This window comes from Emys orbicularis, chromosome 6 (genome assembly GCF_028017835.1).
Source record: "Emys orbicularis isolate rEmyOrb1 chromosome 6, rEmyOrb1.hap1, whole genome shotgun sequence".
Taxonomy (NCBI): Eukaryota; Metazoa; Chordata; order Testudines; family Emydidae; genus Emys; species Emys orbicularis.
In genome coordinates, this window is record NC_088688.1 from 65,537,506 (window position 1) to 65,558,168 (window position 20,663).

The window sequence follows — 20,663 nt, forward strand, 5'->3', positions numbered from 1 at the left end:
GTCTGTAAAATATATAAGAATAAATATCACCTAATAATACACTACCAAGTATTCAAACTTACAATTGTGACAGACGGTTCTTCAGAGCTGCGAACCGTAGGGAAACATTATATATATGTCCCTAAAGTTCTTTGGATTAGGTTTGAATTGGAGATTTCCCACTCCCTAATCCTGTATTCAAGCACTCCGGAAGTTGGGTGAAGTATGAATCTGAACTTAGAAAATGAAGACAGCCCAGTTGCAATCTGACTTCTTTTTGCCCAGTGGGCTTGAATTTCATTGCTACAATTAAGGAGCTGAAACTTGTGTGCAAAAGCATAATTTTCTGCACAGCATTTAAAAGCCAGCCTGTGTGTTACTCCCTCTGGGTGCCCACTATGTGGTACCCAGATATGATTTTAGCTCATATTCATTCCCCTCCTCATTCTGTGCTCCACACCTCCAGAAATATTTCTTCCTGTAAGATAACTGTTGCTGTATCAAGCACAGCCTTAGTCCTGCATAGAAGCTCCACAGGGAAAGCAGGTAAAACTGTGAAACTAATTTTTAAAAGCCCTATGACTGTTTTAAGAACACTTTTAGTAGAAGCATCTAAATCATGAGTCTGTTCATACCGTGCTTAAAATGGAAATTCATTGTTTAGAGGAAGAGTGTGGACACTTTTCTCTGATGCTGAGAGAAACATCTCTGTATGAAAAATCTGGAAAACACAGCACATCTCCAGTCTGTCAAGTTAATTGTTCTTTCAGATCACATGTTAAAAATAATAGCCATACACATCCTAACTCCTAGCATGCATTCATTCATATGTACACACAAACACACGGTGTCTCAATAGGCAATAATTACCAATGGACATCACTCCATAGTAGCTGAGATGCCACAGTGCTAAATATAGATATATACTAAAATATTGTAATAATTCAGATATCACCATGGTGTAGCTGATGGTAAATGTTGATTTTTGCAACCACTGTGTGGTGTGTTTGCATGCAGGGGCGGAGTAGTTGTGGAGGAGAGACCCATGTGATAAAATGCAAACTCATGTAATAAATTGCTTTGCTCATGCATATTTGACTACCTCATCTACACTGTGCCCACTAGTCCATCTCCTGAAAAACGACTACAAAATTTCCAAATTGCAGAGCAGCTCAAGTAGCTGCCATTTGAGTAGGGAAAGAAAGCCTCTCCGAAAAATGTAGTTTTCCTTCCTCCCAAATATAGAATTCTGTCTCCCCTTCCAAAAGAAGAAATTACCCATTTCTGAAGACTAAGATGGGCAGTGTTCAATGACATGTTTAAGGTAGGATATTTTGTGAGTCATCATACTTAGAAACAGAAGCCTTATAACATTTGACAGGGGAACTTCCCAGCTTTCTAAAGTGATATTGGACCCTAGAATCACAGCATTGTGACATATGGAAAAAACAATACTTTTCATAGGCTATGGAGAGTTCTAGAATGTTTTCGTTTATATTTTTCTGTTTCTGAGGTCCGTACAACTAGACCCATAGGAGTGGTCTGACTTCAACGATATTACTTCTGTCAGTAAATACTTATCAGCGTGAGCAATAGATGGATATTGCACAATGTAGCCCACGGTAACTAAGGCAGCCTAGCTTTCTAGGTTTGGAAAGATATGGAAAACAGTACCATTACAATTCTCTAAAACATGTCTCAAGCCATTTTTCTGTAGCTGATTTGGCATGTATAAAATGCATAATGGTGTGATCAGGCATCAAAGTTTATTGGCACTCATTTAGGATGACCTGCATGGCTCACTTGTGAGTAATGCACCCAACCCAAGCTCATTTTGATAAAACCTTCATGCCACACACCATAATTTATTTTCTCTGTCTATAACTATCTAAATATATGCAGGGAGAGTGTTTTATTTATTGACATAGACATGTATTTTACTCTTACTGACTCATGTGGTAGGAGGCATAAATGGAGTGAGTGAAGTACAGCTGTATATGAAATAAGGCAGTTACTTGTGCAATAATTGAGCCAGATTCCCTGGTGTAGAGAAGCTGCACACAAATGCAGACTTGGGTTTGAGGGGAGAAAAGAAAACCTTAAGGTCCCTTATTCCTGGGCATGGCCAGTAAGTGGGCCAGCATTGGCATACATTATAGCTTCTCAGCTGCCTATGACTCCCAGAAGCCATTTCAGCAGTCAGAGGTCACAACTAGATAAGGGCAGCTCTCCAGCCATTCCCCCTTTTCCACAACCTCATTCCCTATAGCAGGAGCCAGGACTAGAGCAGACAAGTTTCACCAATTGATCATTCTCCTATACAGGGGAACCCTCTAGTAGCCTTTTTTCTGGTTGCTTTGTGTTGTGACAACACAAAGCCAGAATACCACAAAACAGCTGGAGCATGGACCAGAACCTGTCCTGTATATTACATGTTGATACAAATTACTTACACCCTTATTCCAATCTCACTTACTCTGATGTAAATTTGGATAATTCCATTGTAGTAAATGGATTTTCACTATAAGAAATCCAGAGAAAGTGAAAGCAAAGCCAGGCCCTTACATAATAAACAGCAGCTGTATTCCTTATAATTAGTATTCTGTACAAAGAAAGAATCCAAAACTGTAAATTCTGAGTAGAGTTATAATTTCATCTTAATCCTAGGTGTCCTTTCTCATCAGTGCATTAGTACATATTGTGGAGAATGGCTTAAACTGGCATTTAAAATCTTCCACTAATTTCAGCAGGATTAAAATACATGAGGCTTTTGTCTGATATGGTACTATAATCTACCATAGTCAATGGAAACTGAATTTCAAAAATATGGTGTAAAACAGACCAGGTTCTCATGTCAATGCAGGGGACTGATAGTCAGGAGACCTGTGTTCTTTGTGTAACCCAGAACATGCTGCTTAGGCCAAAATGTTCAAATTTAAATCAGTGGAAGCTGTGTGCGCAACATCTCTGAAATCAAGTGCTAAATCACTAGGAACATAAGAATATAGAAATGTAAGAGTTGCCATTATAGATCAGATGAATGATTCAATTAGTCTAGTTTCCTGTCTCCGAAAGTGACCAATACCAGATGCTTTTGAGGAAGGTTTAAATCTTCCATAATTGACAATTATGTAATAACATACCCCTGGAAGAAATTTTATTCTAATTCGGGGCAGTATGTAGTTGGCTTATGTCTGAAGCGTGAAAGTTGATATCCCTTGCACATTTTTATCCCTACTAGTGTAACTCAGGATGATATTTTTTCTTATCATTATTTAAATGTCTAAATCTCTCTGTGCATTGGCTGATTTCTTGTGGATGGTGCAGTGCTGAATAGAGTTTTCTACAGGTGGAATCCCTGGTTACTGGAGGCTGTCCTTGGCACCTGCCCATACCACAGTGAGTAACACTTATCTTGCCCTTGTCCCCCAGTTCTCACACAAATCATAGACTAGAGCCTACCATAAAGAGGGTAGTTATGTCCCCTAACCCAGAGAGAGGAAGGATGGCCCAGTGGTTATGACACTGGCGTGGGACATAAGAGACAGGTTCAATTTTCTGCTCTACCACAGATTGCCTGTGTGACGCTGGGCAAATCACTTTTAGGAATCTGGCTCTAAGTGTTTAGTCACCTAACTCCCACCCAAACCCCATGTGTCTAATCCTTGTCAGAACAGGTTAGAATGGCAAAGTGGTAAAATGCTGGATGGCATCTTGTTTACACCAGTGCTCTCAATATCACTGCCATCAGTGAAGCTGCACCAATGAGAGGAAAAAAACATTTATTGTTAACAAGGCTACAAAGGCTACATGGCTACTGTCCCTATAAGCTCTGTTTTGCAGGTGGAAAGGCAAGTCAGCAACAGCACTCTTTCTCCAACTCAAACATTCCTTTCCGGTCCCAGCTTCCTCCAATATTCACAGTCATTCAGCTAGCAACTCCCTTATGGCCCATTAGACCTTAACCAAAGGAAAGGCTATAAAGTCCCTTCTGCATGAGTAATTAGGTTGAGCTGTTAACCTTCCCCATGAAAAGAACAACAAAGAAAAGTTAGTAAGCAGTAAAAGAAGGGACACTCAATTTATTGTTTTGCTGTTAAATTTACACCTTTTGTGAATGGAAAAATTTATCTTTCCTCACAGTTATTTTCCTTTGGCAATTTAAATTGTGTGCTGCCAGCCCATAACTCCAAACAGTGCTTTTTCATTCCTGTTAGCTGTATGCTTTATTCATGTACTTTAAAAAGCAATATGGCTCATGCTGAAGTGCTAAACTCCACCTGGCCCAAACAGAACTTGAAAATGTAGGGTTATTACTACTTAAACAGAAGGCTGATATGTCTTTTCAAAATCTATCCCAAAGGCAAACTGTCTCTTAAAACCAAAATCACAGATCATTTTTGCTTTTCAAATCTACAGTAGAGTATATAATTGGGAATTTTAAAAATGGCAAAATGACTCTGGGGTGTTGATCTGGCAGTGGAAATAAAATACAAGGGCTGCATGACTAACTCTAAAGTTAAAAGATTATAATCTAACTTTAACTACTGACTTCAGTCCAATTTTCCATGTTGGTATTATTCTTCTCTTGGAGTGGGCCTGAAAATGGAGCACTGCCCACTGAGAATTGGGTAAATTTACAGTAATGTGTATATTTCTGTGGAAAAAATATTCCAGATCATATCTGGTATGTGGGGTTTATATGCAACTAATTTATGACCTGACTCAAAAAGTTTCATTGAAGCCCCACTAGCTGAAAGAAAGCAGTTACTGAAACTAAATTCAGACTTTGGTGAATAGGTCCCACCTGGTACTCTTTAAAAAATGCCAGGCCACATCTTGCTTCACCTGTTAATCTCATGTGGAGCCCATGGAGGCCTCTTTGAGTGAGAGGGAACACAAGTTTTTTCTAAAATTGTTGCCTTCTGTGGCTTTAGTGCTTTACTCACATGGGGAAAGTCTCTGGCTGAATGTACAATTGTTTCAGAGAAAGAAGCATGAGGATGTTAGAGAATGGGAGGGAGAATGAATTCAATGTGGGAGTAAAATATTGCAAATCAATGTCGAAGCAGGATAAAATAAATAAGCTCTATCAGATCACAGTGGCGGGGGAAATAAGAAGGAAGAACGAAATATTCCTCAAAATCCTATCACCCTTGCTGCTGCTGAGCAGGGGAAGATCTGTGCTTTAGTACATGGAACTGTAAATCCATACAGGTATCTGCTGGCCACATCCAGCTTTGCAATTTGTGGAGCTCCTGACAGGAACTCAGGTCATGGATGCAGTCCCATCCCCAGAAGAGGAATCAGAACCTGCCTACCTCTCTAGTTCTACTGCCAGAGGCAAAGTTTGGGACAATGGGAAATGTTCCTTTCTGCTCTCTTCTTTGTGCAAACTTAACCTACAGTCTTGCTCCAGAGATGGGATGGGACTGGTGGAAAGAAAAGTATTGGTGGATCTTCATAATATTTGATTTATCAACTTTGACACTGCTCTTCTAATAATCCAACTGACAAAAGTTATAGAAGTGTAAGTCCTTCTGCTTGGACTGCTTGGTGCTCTGTCCCCCTCTGCTGGTGGCTAGGCCAAGTAGAGATCTATGAGTTTGCTACAGCCTTAGTCAACAAAGATAGATCGTTTAGCTCAGGCAGTAGAGGCTCATGCATTAAGAGCCATAAGTCCCAGGTTTGATCCCTGCTGCTGACATCCTGGCCAGGGGCATTGGTGTTACAGAAGTAATCACTGGAATTTATTCTAGCCACTTGTGACAGAGGGTCTGCGTCTCTGTCCCTAATTCATAATTCATAACAGAAAATGAGTGTGGGTCAAGGAAAACAGAGTATTGAACCGAGGAAAATGCCAATCTGCCTATTTGAAAGAACAATACAGAAACTGGCTGGTGTGGAGACATGCAGACTAATTGGTGAGCTATGGTATCTAAAATAGGTCATTAAGACTTTGGGTATGTCTATACTTACCTCCGGGTCCGGCGGTAAGCAATCGATCTTCTGGGATCGATTTATCGCGTCTAGACAAGACGCGATAAATCGACCCCGGATTGATCCCGGAAGTGCTCGCCATCGACACTGGTACTCCTGCTCTGCGAGAGGAGTACGCGCAGTCGACGGGGGAGCCTGCCTGCCGCGTCTGGACCTGTGGTAAATTCGAACTAAGGTACTTCGACTTCAGCTACGTTATTCACGTAGCTGAAGTTGCGTATCTTAGTTCGAAGTGGGGGGTTAGTGTGGACCAGCCCTTTGAAAGGTAGCTATTAATCATTGTAACTCCCATCTCTTAGTGAATGGAGCATGTTCCCCAAACCCATTTTTTTGTGCAGGTTACAGGAAAAAACTGATTTGCAAAGCAGTTGGTAGCTGCCCTGGATCAATTAGAGGATTGTCTTGACATACAAAGTGACCCAGATGCAGAATGTAATTAGTTATTTGGGTGAGAGAGAGCAGATGTTATTAGAGTAGGACTTTGCTTTTTAGAGATTACAGATCTTTATTTTTCCTCTATAACTAACTTGAAGTGCCTTATCTAGATTAGCTTATGAGAAGTGTAAATCTAGATATGTTAAGCAGAGTGTTTGTTATTTTACTTCCAATTCCTCTGTTTTTAACAATTCTATTTTTGTTATGATTACTGTTCTATAGATGACTTCATGCAGTCTTCCCTCAAAGAAAAGAAAACCCTGTAACCTCTCTGGAGAGGTGCTGAAGTGAAAAGAGTTTCTAGAAGCCCCACCCAGTCTTGGCTAACGAGTATGGGCAGAAGTGTCCTGGCCTAGTGACTCATTGTGTTGCCATTAGGCTGTCACAGGCAAACACAAGGGGAGAAGCTGAAAGAGGAAGGAGGACAAGAGTTGGTGGGGTTGGTCATACCATATTTCATTGCATTTCTGTATTTGGGTAGGATGTAATTGGCAACACTGGACACTGAAATACTTTACCCACATAACATGGGCATATGAGGTACAGTATTCCTTCAAAGCACTGCCAAGGTGCCTTAACTATGATCTAAAGAGAATAGCATCAAGAGGCTAGAGGGAGATTAATATTCATTCATGTGCAGTAATCCTAGAGCATAATGAAACTTCCAGTAAGAGTGCTGATTGGTTCCAAATGCCTTTTTTTTTGGTGGTGATTTAGAACCTAAGTTGTTCCAGGCATTTGAACACAAATGAGCAAATGTTAAATAGAAAATGAAAGGCTAAGTGGACAGACTGTAAAACATCAAAAAACAGTGACAGATTTTTTTGAGCAGTGCAAGGGAACAGCAAGGGTATCATCAAGTCCGACTCATCAACCTGACAGACATTTTGTGCTGGCTAATGTCCCACTGAAGGTGTTATATTTCTGGAGCCAGCAGAGAAAGAGAGACAGACAGATGCAGAGGGAGCTGATGGACACACAGGTGTGGACTGTGGGGGCTTTATTGTTCTGGCTGCAAAACTGAAACTTAACAAAAAAGTAAGACTTTGCACTTCTGTAGAGCAGAGAAAGTGCAAAGAGCCCCCGAACATTTAGAGGGACAGGACATCACAGAAGAGAAAGCTTTTGAAGCAATTCTTTGAATACAGTTTTTAGGATGTTGGTGTTGTTTCAAGTGAGCAACAAATGCAAAGCTATTTCCTAACGGAGTAAAAATGCACATTTGAGGCAAACCAAAGATATGTTTTAAACATGCAGTAGTTTTATTCTGCTATAAATTTGTGATTAACCAATGTATTTGGAAGATTGATGCAATTTAATCTTGTAATTGTTTCAGTATTAAGAGCGGAAAATATAGAGGGTTAGAAGAATGTTTGGAGACCAGTTTATTGGATTGCAATGTAACTGAATTAATGAATTTTGAAACTGTAAGTAATGTTATTGAAGTGTTACAAAATATGAACTACATTTTGATTTCATAACAGGAGATATATGATTTATATGATAGAGGCAAGAGAATGAAGTATTGTTTCCTAAATGCTGTTCATGTTACATATACTACACTGTAATCTGGTTGGTAATATTTGGAGGAAATATTGCAGAATTATAATTTACTTTGTTATTGGTATGAAGTAGAATATGAAGGCTTGCCCTATGCTCAAATTGAGATTTTATCAGTACCTTGAAGGAAAGCAAAAGAAACCAGGCCAGATCCTCAGCTGGTGTAAATTGACTATGCTGATTTAAACCTGCTGAGGATATATCCCACCCCCATGTGTCTCTCTCCAGTGCCTGTGAATACTAAAAAAAAAAAAAGCCACAATGCAGCCATGATTTCCATTAATATTTTTCATGTCAAACTTTTTCTCTGGTGTTAGCATGTTGCTGCCATGAAAATATCATACAGCCAGAATCACTGTGGGCTAGATTCTAACAGCCCCTCATGTGAATGCACAGGTCGCCTCCCTGCCCATATTGTAGCAACCTTCATGAAACTTGAAGGGAGGAGCACAGGTTACAAGAGGGAAAAGTTTGGAGACGGCAAAGGAAGTCAGTCTGTGTGCACACAGTTGAGGCCTCTCTCTAAATCATTTTCTTAATAAAGAGCCAGTTTAGTTTTAGAAACCTGGAGTCCTCTCATGTTATTACCTAACACGCAATACATGAATAATACATGTGCTCTGCACAAGGGCTGTCAGAAATGCAGTTCCTGAACACCAGGGACTGCTCCTTCTGTGTGCCACCTGGGCATACATTGCCACAAAGGGCGCAGGAGGAGGGGGACATGGCTCCAACCTTCCCTCTGCACCAGTGGAACTGTCATGCTAGTGGGAGTATATTGTGCCATATGAAGGAGAGGAGTGGGCACACTCCCCCTGCATACTGGGGCACACCCAGCATAAGCCAAGGCTTCATAGGTATGACAGAGCCCTGTGTAATGAACATATATACCACTCTGAATCCATAAGAATTTCAGCAAACAAATAATTTAGAGGCTTTTGTAATGGTCTAACTAGGTAATTAATGAATACTGAGCTGGAGAATGTTCAGAAAGTTCGGGCAGCCCATGCCATCGTGTCTAGCATGTTGATGCCAGTCCCTGGAGTAAAATAGTTTACATTCCTCCAAGAGGAAGCCTGTTCAGTATCAAGGTACCTTTAAAAATTAGCTGACAGAGTACAATTTATTTTAAAAAGGGGGCCTAGCAGCAAATCTAAACAGAACAGTAATCATTCTGAGCACAGTAGGATCATATTTACTGTAAGTAGGTACTTATTAAAAGTGATTAAATTATAGTATGGATGTAGCATGAAGTGCTCACTTCAACTGTTAGAATGGCAAATGTTTAGGTAATATAAAAGCGTTGCCTAACTCGGGTCTTGTCCTTCTTAAGTTTTTCTTATACACATTTTACCTGATACCACCATACATTTTTATATCTTCATATGAAGTGAAGGTTAATAAGTTACAAAATTCATATCCTTCCATAGTTTAGTTAGCAAAACATTATTAAAAAGTGAAGTATTTAGAATTAGAATACCTATCTATCTATCTAATCTATATCTATATTAAGACGCAACTTTTGTTTAGAGCTTATTGAATAATAAAGAAACAATTTAGGAAGAAAAACATTGTTGTTTGTGAGTTTATGTTATTTGTTGTTCACAGGTATTCAGACAGCTACTAGGTATTTGTGAAAATGTTTGAGAACCCCAAAAGCTTCATGAATGTTAGTAGAAATGATTATTCTTTGGAATCTATAGCTGATGTGTATTATTCATTTTGTTATTTTCCCTTAAAAAAGTTTCAGCCATCCAATCAGGAAGCAGAAATCATACCAAGTGATTTACGTCATCAGTCACACATCTCTAATAACTGTTAGCACATACAAAATAGCTGAAGTGAAAAATGTGTGGACAATCTATAGGCTTAAAATTTAGTCACATGAAATATTCAGTGACTTCTTACCATTAATGAAATATGTGAAGAAATCAGAATTAGTTCATGAACAGAAAAAGGATTAAGTATGAACCAAATATTATTCATGGTTACTTCCTAGATCAGCATTTCTCATATGTTTTCTGCAAAAATACTTCAAGTTTGAATTTAAGTGCCCCAAAGAACAAGTTAAACCACCATGTAAAGAGCTGCTGATGAGACAAAGAATAAAGACGCGTTGATTTTAAGTGTCTATTACTGCTGTTACCAAGGAAACCATAAAATACAAAGGCAAGAAGTCTCACTTCACATTGGTGATGCACCAATGACTTCTGACATGAGTATAAAATACATACTTTTTGGAACTATACTATATTGATTAAGAAATATTTTCTCATAGAAATGACAGACAATTCTGCTCTTAAAATTAGTTATTCAAAGCTAAGTTCCTAAATATATAATCCGTCTGAAATTCATATTATGGCCTTTGGACATCCAGAAGGAAATCGTTATGAATTTATTGGACTGAAAAGCCATAAATATATATATAGCAGCTGGGGCATACTATACTTGTGAGAACCACATCATCTGCAAGATTAAGGTTACATTTAATTCATCTGAATATAATTAAGCAGAGTACTTCAAACCTTCCATTTTAGATTGGGTTTTACTTTTCTTCAATAAATCATTATCTCAAATTATCTCAATTGGTAACAAAGTAGACAAATTAAGCCACCTGTTGATTCAGACTATACTTGACAAAAATTAATATTACTCACTTTCACTGAACTTTCAGGGGAAAAACAGGAATCAGATACTGACAATTTAGTCAAAAATACATTTTTAAAAAAAATGTGCAGGATTTTGTCAGACTGTCTAATAATGATGTGAAATAATGCAAGTTTGCTATTTTTGGCTGACATACACTTCAGAAAAGGGTGGGGTTTTCCCCAACTAAATGGCAATCTATTTATCAAAGATGCTGTAGGCAGCATAGCAGGCCATTGGCCCTTTCCTACAGAAATGAACACCAAGTAAGATTGGCTAGGCGGGGTTCTCCATAGTTTAGTATTAGCATTTAAACACTGCAGCTTTTGAGGTCCTCCTATCATTAGATTTATATGGAGTCTGGCCAAGTTGCGGTGACTGTTATAGAGCATGCTTTTACATGTGCCTTAGCTATGAAGAGGCTGTTTTACTGTATAATTTCACATTTAGTTTGGCAGCCAGGTTCAAGGGGGTATATGGGATAAAATGTGCTTTTAAGCCACAGCCCCTGGGGGCAGGAGGGAGGCTGTACAGAAGGGCACCACCCCAGTGGGAATGATGGAGGCATGATTTTAATGCTTCCTGAAGTGCAGTGGTGTGTGGCCCGGGCACCAGCCTTTCACAGGCCACTTGGGCCAGCTGTGTGTGCTGAGGTCAGAGCTGTGGTCTTGGCCTCTCTCTCTCTCTCTCTGTCCCTGCCCACGTTGGGGTATCTACTACCTCCAAGGATACTGGACTCATGGGCTTCTTGTGCACTGGCAGCTCAAGACCATGACTGTGCTCTCATGCTGCAAGAAGCCTTCCCATGTTTCTCTCCCCATTATGCTGGGCACAACATGGCCCATAGTTTGGCTACAGTGAGAGCCTGGTTTAGAGTGTGTTTTCACAGATAGCCTGGCGAAGTTAATGCTGCTTTGATTGATGTGATTTTAAATGTCGTTTCCTCAGCTAGTCACAGTGCACAGGCAATACAAATGAACAGTCCTTCTGAGTGCACTGGTGGGATCCTGGTGGGACACCTGCTGACTTATCTGCTGCTACACCTACAATAGCTATTGTGCTATCAGCCTCAAATTCACTAATATTTTTTTTAAATCAGTTCAAAATTGTGGTTTGAGGTCACATATCATTTTGGCTGGTGGATGCAAGATCCAGTACAAGTTCCCTTATTATTTCTGATGAAAGAACCAGAGTGCATGCATCCCAGGCCACTTCACTCCCCACTTGATTGGATGTACATCTGGGTGGGCATGCGTATGTGTGTGTACCTGATAGAGTAACGCACAGTCGCACATAGCTCTATAATTTATCTGTCCCTTTATTCACGCCACAAACCAAAATTACCAACAATGACTGCCAAGGTACTTTTGTTTCATATTTCAAATATGTGAAATTTCAAAATGATGAAATTTGACTTTGGAATTGAATTTTCAAGCTGATCTTTGGAAAATATATATATTTGAAATATTGAGGGTCCATACAGAACAGCTTCATAAACCATTGCTTGACGTATCCTAAGTATAAATCATTCTGTTAGATCAGATATCAGATAGCATATATGGAGTGGTCATCTAAAAGTGTTATTGCTCCAGAGTGGAGGTTAATAATCCATGGGAAATTAGATTGAATTTCATTGAATTCCTATAAAAGAAAGCCCCCATACCTCCATGAAGCAACATTTTTGGTGACCACTGTATGGGGAGATTTTGGCAAACCAAATCACTATTGCTTATTGCTAAAAGCAGCCATGTCAGCAGGCCATAAATTGGCCATGCAGCAGCCTCAACCTAACCAAGGCAGGAGGGGAGGGGGTTTTGGGTGCCACAGAAATGGCTGCTTGGCCCCGTGTTTAAAAGAGAACCGGCTAAATTCATGGTGGTTAAGTCAATTAATGGCTATTAGCCAGGATGGGTAAGGAATGGTGTCCCTAGCCTCCGTTTATCAGAGGATGGAGATGGATGACAGGAGAGAGATCACTTGATCATTGCCTGTTAGGTTCACTCCCTCTGGGGCACCTGGCATTGGCCACTGTCGGTAGACAGGATACTGAGCTAGATGGACCTTTGGTCTGACCCTGTATGGCCGTTCTTATGTTCTTCCTGGTAAGAATTGTGTTGAAATTGCTGATACATGCATTTTAGAAGAACAGGAAGCTTGTCCATGTGCCCTCAGGAATGTGTCTGTCAGGGCCTCAAGGCGTGCAAACTATGAAAAAAACCACACCTGTTAATCAATAATCAGAAGGAAACCTCTTGCTTGACCTTTGAAACTGCTTGCTTAACAAGTTTTCTTTAAGTGACATGTCATTGTATTATTAATGTATAAATAAGGGGGGGAAAGGATGCATCTTGTGGTCCCCACCAGCAGGTGGAAGATTTGGCCACCGGAAGGCTGCCGCTGTGCCACTCAAGAGCCACACTCAGCTTCGGTAATTATCGAGGGTTGGGGGAGTTTCACTAACCTGTTGCGGATGTGTGTAAGTGCTTGAGACTAAGTAAAGTTTAGCTTTAAGTGAAAGTACTCTTGTGTTACCCTGTTTGTGCCAGCCATCTATCGGTCGGACGGTCATGTCTCCCTTGATTTATTTCCTGACACCACCTCGCACAGAGTAAAAGTTACCAAGAGCTTTGGGTTGAAAGAACCCTGGTAACAACCACTACTAGCCTTAAGTTGATAATATTGTCTATGCTTATTTTTGCAAATACATGTAATAGGTGGAATGCAGAGGTACATTCCAAAGAAATATCTAAGCAGGTAAACATGCTTTTCTTTAATTGCATAATCAATTATTTGTGGGCCAATTGGTTCATTTTTATTATTAAACATTTAAGCTAGCAGAGCAGGCTATACTTGACAAGCTATGACTTCTACTGATCACATATTTGCATGGATATATATTTTACATTACAAGCAGTCTATCAACATTATTTAAGGTGTCAAAGCATAATATTGCATTTCTAGGGAGTTTTATCATTTAACTTGGATGAAAAGACAAATATATAGTACAGTAATGGTGAACTGGAATGTTTAAAAATATTTACTACTCAGTACAAAAAGCTACATTAATACTTCTCAATATTTGAGAATTTAAATGCACTTCAGTCAGGATGTCAAGTGTCAGGGGGTAGCCGTGTTAGTCTGTATCTACAAAAACAACAAGGAGTCTGGTGGCACCTTAAAGACTAACAGATTTATTTGGGCATAAGCTTTCGTGGGTAAAAACCTCACTTCTTCAGATGCAACTGAAGAAGTGTTGCATCTGAAGAAGTGAGGTTTTTACCCACGAAAGCTTATGCCCAAATAAATCTGTTAGTCTTTAAGGTGCCACCAAACTCCTTGTTGTTTCAGTCAGGATGTTACCTGGGGTTCTTTCAACCCAAAGCTCTTGGTAACTTTTATTCTGTGCGAGGTGGTGTCAGGAAATAAATCAAGGGAGACATGGCCATCCGGCCGATAGATGGCTGGCACAAACAGGACAACACAAGAGTGCTTTCACTGAAAGCTAAACTTTACTTAGTCTCAAGCACTTACACATGTCCGCAACAAGTTAGTAAAACACTCCCAATCCTTGATAATGACCAAAGCTGAGTGTGGCTCTCGAGTGACTCATCGGCAGGCTTCTGGTGGCCAAATCTTCCGTCTGCCGGTGGGGACTGCAAGATGGATCCAGAGAGAGAGTCCAAAAAGAGTCCAACTATCTCAAGCTTTTTCCCCCTTATTTATACATTAGTAATAGAATGACACGTCCCTTAAAGAAAACTTGTTAAGTAAGCAGTTTCAATGGTCAAGCAAGAGGTTCCTTCTGATTATTGATTAACCAGGTGTGGGTTTTTCCAGAGTTTGCAGCCTTGAGACCCCAATAGACATTCCTGGGGCACATCCTGCTCTTTTAAAATGCATGTATCAGCAACTTCAATACAATTCTTATCAGGAAGGACGCGGGGTCAAGCTGCCCTTTCTGTGGCACCCCAAACCCCCCTCACCTCCTGCCTTGGTCAAGCTGCATGGCCACTTTACAACCTGCTGACTAGGTTGCTTTTAGCAATAAGCCATAGTGGTTTCAGGCACTTTACTGGTTTGCCAAAATCTCCCCATACAAGGAGATACTAAGTTGTGGTTCCATAGTAACCACTGCTACCACTCATGTAGAATTTAAGAGTATGCCTAAAAACACTGATTGTCCAAAACTGCATTCTCATTGCTAGATTGGTCCTGTTTGATGTCAGAGCCATTCATCAATTCCCAGTGATACACATGTGGGAACTAAATTAAATACTCACAAAAATATCTAGACTGGTTATCCTCAATGACTGAGGGGCAATGTTAACAGAGAGGAAAAAGGCATCAGATGGGATAAGAGGTGAAGAGAAAGGTAAGGGAGGAGGGAGTGAAGGGCTGAAGGTAAAAATGACAGTTTAAACTGCTTCCTCTCCCAAAGTGCAACCTGACCTTTTAGCAGCACTTTGTGGCCCTTTCAGCCACTTCCAGCTCACTTCCTAATGTAAAAACCATGCTGCGAGCTTGTTTGATATTCCAAATTACATTCAATAAAAGAAAGTGAGTTGAAAGCGCTCTTATGCCATAAACCTCTACTGAAAGGGCAGCTAGGTTTCTCAGAGATATGAAGGGCAATCAAGGTTATAAATATTTTCTAAAAAGGTGAGAAAGCTTTAGGGAAAACAAAAACAAAACCGTAAACATAATAATATTAGTTGAGAAAATGTGTATAAAACTTTGAACCTTCTCTAAGGCCTGGTCTACACTACGTGTTTAGGTCGACTTTAGCAGCGTTAAGTCGAATTAAGCCTGGACACGTTCACACGACGAAGCCCTTTCTTTCGACTTAAAAGGCCCTTTAAACCGGTTTCTTTACTCCACCTCCGACGAGGGGATTAGCGATAAAATCGGCCTTAGGGGGTCGGAATTGGGGTAGTGTGGACGGAATTCGACGTTATTGGCCTCCGGGAGCTATCCCACAGTGCTTCATTGTGACCGCTCTGGACAGCATTCTCAACTCAGATGTACTGGCCAGGTAGACAGGAAAAGCCCCGCGAACGTTTGAATTTCATTTCCTGTTTGCTCAGCGTGGAGAGCACAGGTGACCACGCAGAGCTCATCAGCACAGGTAACCGTGATGGAGTCCCAGGATCGCAAAAGAGCTCCAGCATGGACAGAACGGGAGGTACGGGATCTGCTCGCCATATGGGGAGACGAATCAGTGCTAGCTGAACTCCGAAGCAGTAAACGAAATGGCAAAATATTAGAAAAGGTCTCCAAGGCCATGAAGGACGGAGGCCATAACAGGGATGCACAGCAGTGCCGCGTGAAAATTAAGGAGCTAAGGCAAGCCTACCACAAAGCCAGAGAAGCAAACAGAAGGTCCGGGGCTGAGCCGCAAACATGCCGCTTCTACGCGGAGCTGCATGCCATTCTAGGGGGTGCAGCCACCACTACCCCAACCGTGTGCTATGACTCCCTCACTGGAGAAACACACAGGGAAGCGGGTTCGGGGTACGAGGAAGATGAGGATGGAGATAATGTAGATAACTCACAGCAGCAAGGAAGCGGAGAAACCGGTTTCCCCAACAGCCAGGATATGTTTATCACCCTGGACCTGGAACCAGTAACCCCCGAACTCACCCAAGGCGTGCTCCCATCCCCTGAGGGCACACAGGGGACCTCTGGTGAGTGTACCTTTGTAAATATTACACATGGTTTAAAAGCAAGCGTGTTTAATGATTAATGATTAATTTGCCCTGGCAATCGCAGCCAGTACAGCTACTGGAAAAGTCTGTTAACGTGTATGGGGATGGAGCGGAAATCCTCCAGGGACATCTCCAGAAAACTCTCCTGGATGTACTCCCAAAGCCTTTGCAAAAGGTTTCTGGGGAGGGCTGCCTTATCCCGTCTGCCATGGTATGACACTTTACCACGCCAGGCCAGTAGCACGTAGTCTGGAATCATTGCATAACAAAGCATGGCAGCGTATGGTCCGGGTGTTTGCTGGCATGCAGACAACATCCATTCCTTATCGCTCTTTGTTATCCTCAGGAGAGTGATATCATTCACGGTCACCTGGTTGAAATGGGGCGATTTTATTAAGGGGATATTCAGAGGTGCCCGTTCCTGCTCTGCTGAACAGAAATATTCCCCGCTGTTAGCCACGCGGTGGGGGGGAGGGGTGAAGTGATCATCCCAGAGAATTGGGTGTGGGGGGGAGGGGAGTTAGTTGGGTTTGTGCTGCATGTTAACCCTGAAACCGCAGCCCCTCCTTTTACATTGCAAACCCATTTTAAATGGCCAACCCAATGGGTGCTTGGTATGGGAAATGAGAGCGCTACTGTTTGAAACCATTCCCACATGTTAAGAAGGTTAAAAAAGCCAAAAGACTGTGTCTTACCATGGCTGCCTGCAAGCCGAAATCTGTGGCCTGGCACTGCGTGAGTGATCTCTCACACCAAACCGGCAGGCCCTCAATATAAGAGGAAAAATGCGACCTTGTAACGAAAGCACGTGCTGTGTAATGTGAACAGCAAAATTTAACGTGAAAGAGTGTACCCATTGTTCTCTAAAATGTGTCTTTTTTAACCACCTCTCCCTTCTCCTCCACCAGCTGCAAATGTTTCTCCTTCACAGAGGCTAGTGAAGATTAGAAAGAAAAAATGGAGGACGCGGGATAACATGTTCACAGAGCTCCAGATGTCCTCCCACGCTGACAGAGCACAGCAGAATGCGTGGAGGCAGTCAATGACTGATTACAGAAAAGCACAATATGAACGAGAGGAGAGGTGGCGTGCTGAATCGCGGGATGAACAGAGCAAGTTGCGGGCTGAAGATGATAGGTGGCGTCAGCTTGCAGACAGAAGGCAAGAGTCGATGCTCCGGCTGCTGGAGCATCAAACTGATATGCTCCAGCGTATGGTTGAGCTGCAGGAAAGGCAGCAGGAGCAGAGACTGCCGCTACAGCCCCTGTGTAACCAACAGCCCTCCCCCCCAAGTTCCATAGCCTCCTCACCCAGACGCCCAAGAACACGGTGGGGGGGCCTCCGGCCACCCAGTCACTCCTCCCCAGATGATTGCCCTAGCATCAGAAGGCTGGCCTTCAATAAGAGTTAAAGTTTTAAACTGCAGTGTGTCCTTTTCCTTCCCTCCTCCCCCACCCATCCTGGGCTACCTTTGCAATTATCCCCCTAGTTGTGTGATGAATTAATAAAGAATGCATGAATGTGAAGTAACAATGACTTTATTGCCTCTGCAAGCGGTGCTCGAAGGGGGGAGGGGAGGGTGGGGTGGTTGGCTTACAGGGAAGTAGAGTGAACCGGGTGGGGGGGGGCGGAGGGTTCATCAAGGAGAAACAAACAGAAGTTTCACACCGTAGCCTGGCCAAAACTTGTTTTCAAAGCTTCTCTGATGCGCACCGCGCCCTGCTGTGCTCCTCTAAACGCCCTGGTGTCTGGCTGCGCGTAATCAGCGGCCAGGCGATTTGCCTCAACCTCCCACCCCGCCATAAATGTCTCCCCCTTACTCTCACAGATATTGTGGAGCGCACAACAAGCAGCAATAACAATGGGGATATTCTTTTCGCTAAGGTCTGAGCGAGTCAGTAAGCTGCGCCAGCGCGCTTTTAAATGTCCAAATGCACATTCCACCACCATTCGGCACTTGCTCAGCCTGTAGTTGAACAGGTCCTGACTCCTGTCCAGGCTGCCTGTGTACGGCTTCATGAGCCATGGCATTAAGGGGTAGGCTGGGTCCCCAAGGATCACGATAGGCATTTCAACATCCCCAACGGTTATTTTCTGGTCCGGGAAGAAAGTCCCTTCCTCCAGCTTTCGAAACAGAGCAGAGTGCCTGAAGACGTGAGCATCATGTACCTTTCCCGGCCATCCCACGTTGATGTTGGTGAAACGTCCCTTGTGATCCACCAGGGCTTGCAGCAGCATTGAAAAGTACCCCTTGCGGTTTATGTACTCGGTGGCTTGGTGCTCCGCTGCCAAGATAGGGATATGGGTTCCGTCTATGGCCCCACCACAGTTTGGGAATCCCATTGCAGCAAAGCCATCCACTATGGCCTGCACGTTTCCCAGAGTCACTACCCTTGATATCACCAGGTCTTTCATTGCCCTGGCAACTTGGATCACAGCAGCCCCCACAGTAGATTTGCCCACTCCAAATTGATTCCCGACTGACCGGTAGCTGTCTGGCGTTGCAAGCTTCCACAGGGCTATTGCCACTCGCTTCTCAACTGTGAGGGCTGCTCTCATCCTGGTATTCTGGCGCTTCAGGGCAGGGGAAAGCAAGTCACAAAGTTCCATGAAAGTGCCCTTACGCATGCGAAAGTTTCGCAGCCACTGGGAATTGTCCCACACCTGCATCACGATGCGGTCCCACCAGTCTGTGCTTGTTTCCCGGGCCCAGAATCGGCGTTTCATGGCATGAACCTGCCCCAGGAACACCATGATTTCCACATTGCTGGGGCCTGTGCCTTGTGAGAGGTCTATGTCCATGTCAATTTCCTCATCACTCTCGTCCCCGCACTGCAATCGCCTCCTCGGCTGGTCCTGGTTTTGCTTTGGCATGTCCTGGCTCTGCATATACTCCAGGACAATGCGCGTGGTGTTCATAGTGCTCATAATTGCCGCAGTGATCTGAGCGGGCTCCATGATCCCAGTGCTAGCTATGGCGCCTGGTCTGAAAAAAGGCGTGAAACTAGTATCTGACGGACCAGGGGAAGGAGGGAGGGGCGAGTGACGACATGGCGTACAGGTACAGGGAATTAAAATCAACAAAGGTGGCTGTGCATCAGGGAGAAACACAAACAACTGTCACACAAAATGGCCCCCCCCAAAGACTGAACTCAAAACCCTGGGTTTAGCAGGCTGTTGATTTCACGGAGGGAGGGGGAAGCTAATGAATACAGAACAAATCTATTTTTTACATCTTAAGCTGGCAGCCGACGGTGCAGCATGACTGATAGCCACTGCAGTATGATGACGATGGATACCAGTCGTAATATACCATCTTCTAGCAAAAGGCAAGGGGCTGCTGCTGTGTAGCAATGCAGCCCCACGTCTGCCAGCCCCACGTCTGCCAGCACCCAGATCGCCCTCGGCCTCTTCTGGGTGCTTAGCAGAAAATACTGGGCGATTGGCAGAAAATAGCATACTACGACTGATAGCCATCATCATCAAGACAGTTCGATAGGACTGAGCATGTCTGCCCATGTGCCCATAATTGACAGCCACTGCAGTACGATGACGATGGATACCAGTCATAATATACCATCTTCTACCAAAAGGCAAGGGGCTGGTGCAATGCAGCCCTACGGCTGCCAGCCCCACGGCTACCAGTCATGCTGCACTGTCTACCGCCAAAAGGCAGTTAGCTGCTGCTGCTGTGTAGCAATGCAGTCCCACGTCTGCCGGCACCCAGATGACATATGGTGACGGTGAGCTGAGCTGAGCGGGCTCCATGCTTGCCGTGGTATGTTGTCTGCACAGGTAACCCAGGTAAAAAGGCGTGAATCTATTGTCTGCCGTTGCTCTGACGGAGGGGGAGGGGCCTGACGACATGTACCCAGAACCCCCCGCGACACTGTTTTGCATCATTCGGGCATTGGGATCTCAACCCAGAATTCCAATGGGCGGCGTAGACTGCGGGAACTGTGGCATAGCTACCCATAGTGCAATGCTCCGGAAGTCGATGCTAGCCTCGGTACTGTGGACGCGGTCCGCCGACTAGAGCACTTAGAGCATTTTATGTGAGGACACACACAATCGGCTGTATACAACCGATTTCTATAAAACCGGCTTCTATAAATTCGACCTAATTTCGTAGTGTAGACATACCCTAAACCTCTTAGCAAGAACTACTTTTCACAGTGGAAGGATATATTGCTCAACACTTCCCAGACTGCCTTTTTAAAAAGTTGTTTTAAAATAGAAATTAATACGCCATGCTCTAATAGAAATAAGACATTGCAGGGTATACATTAGTAAGCTACTGGTACATACCTGGAGCTCACTGTGATTCACAGCTGAGTG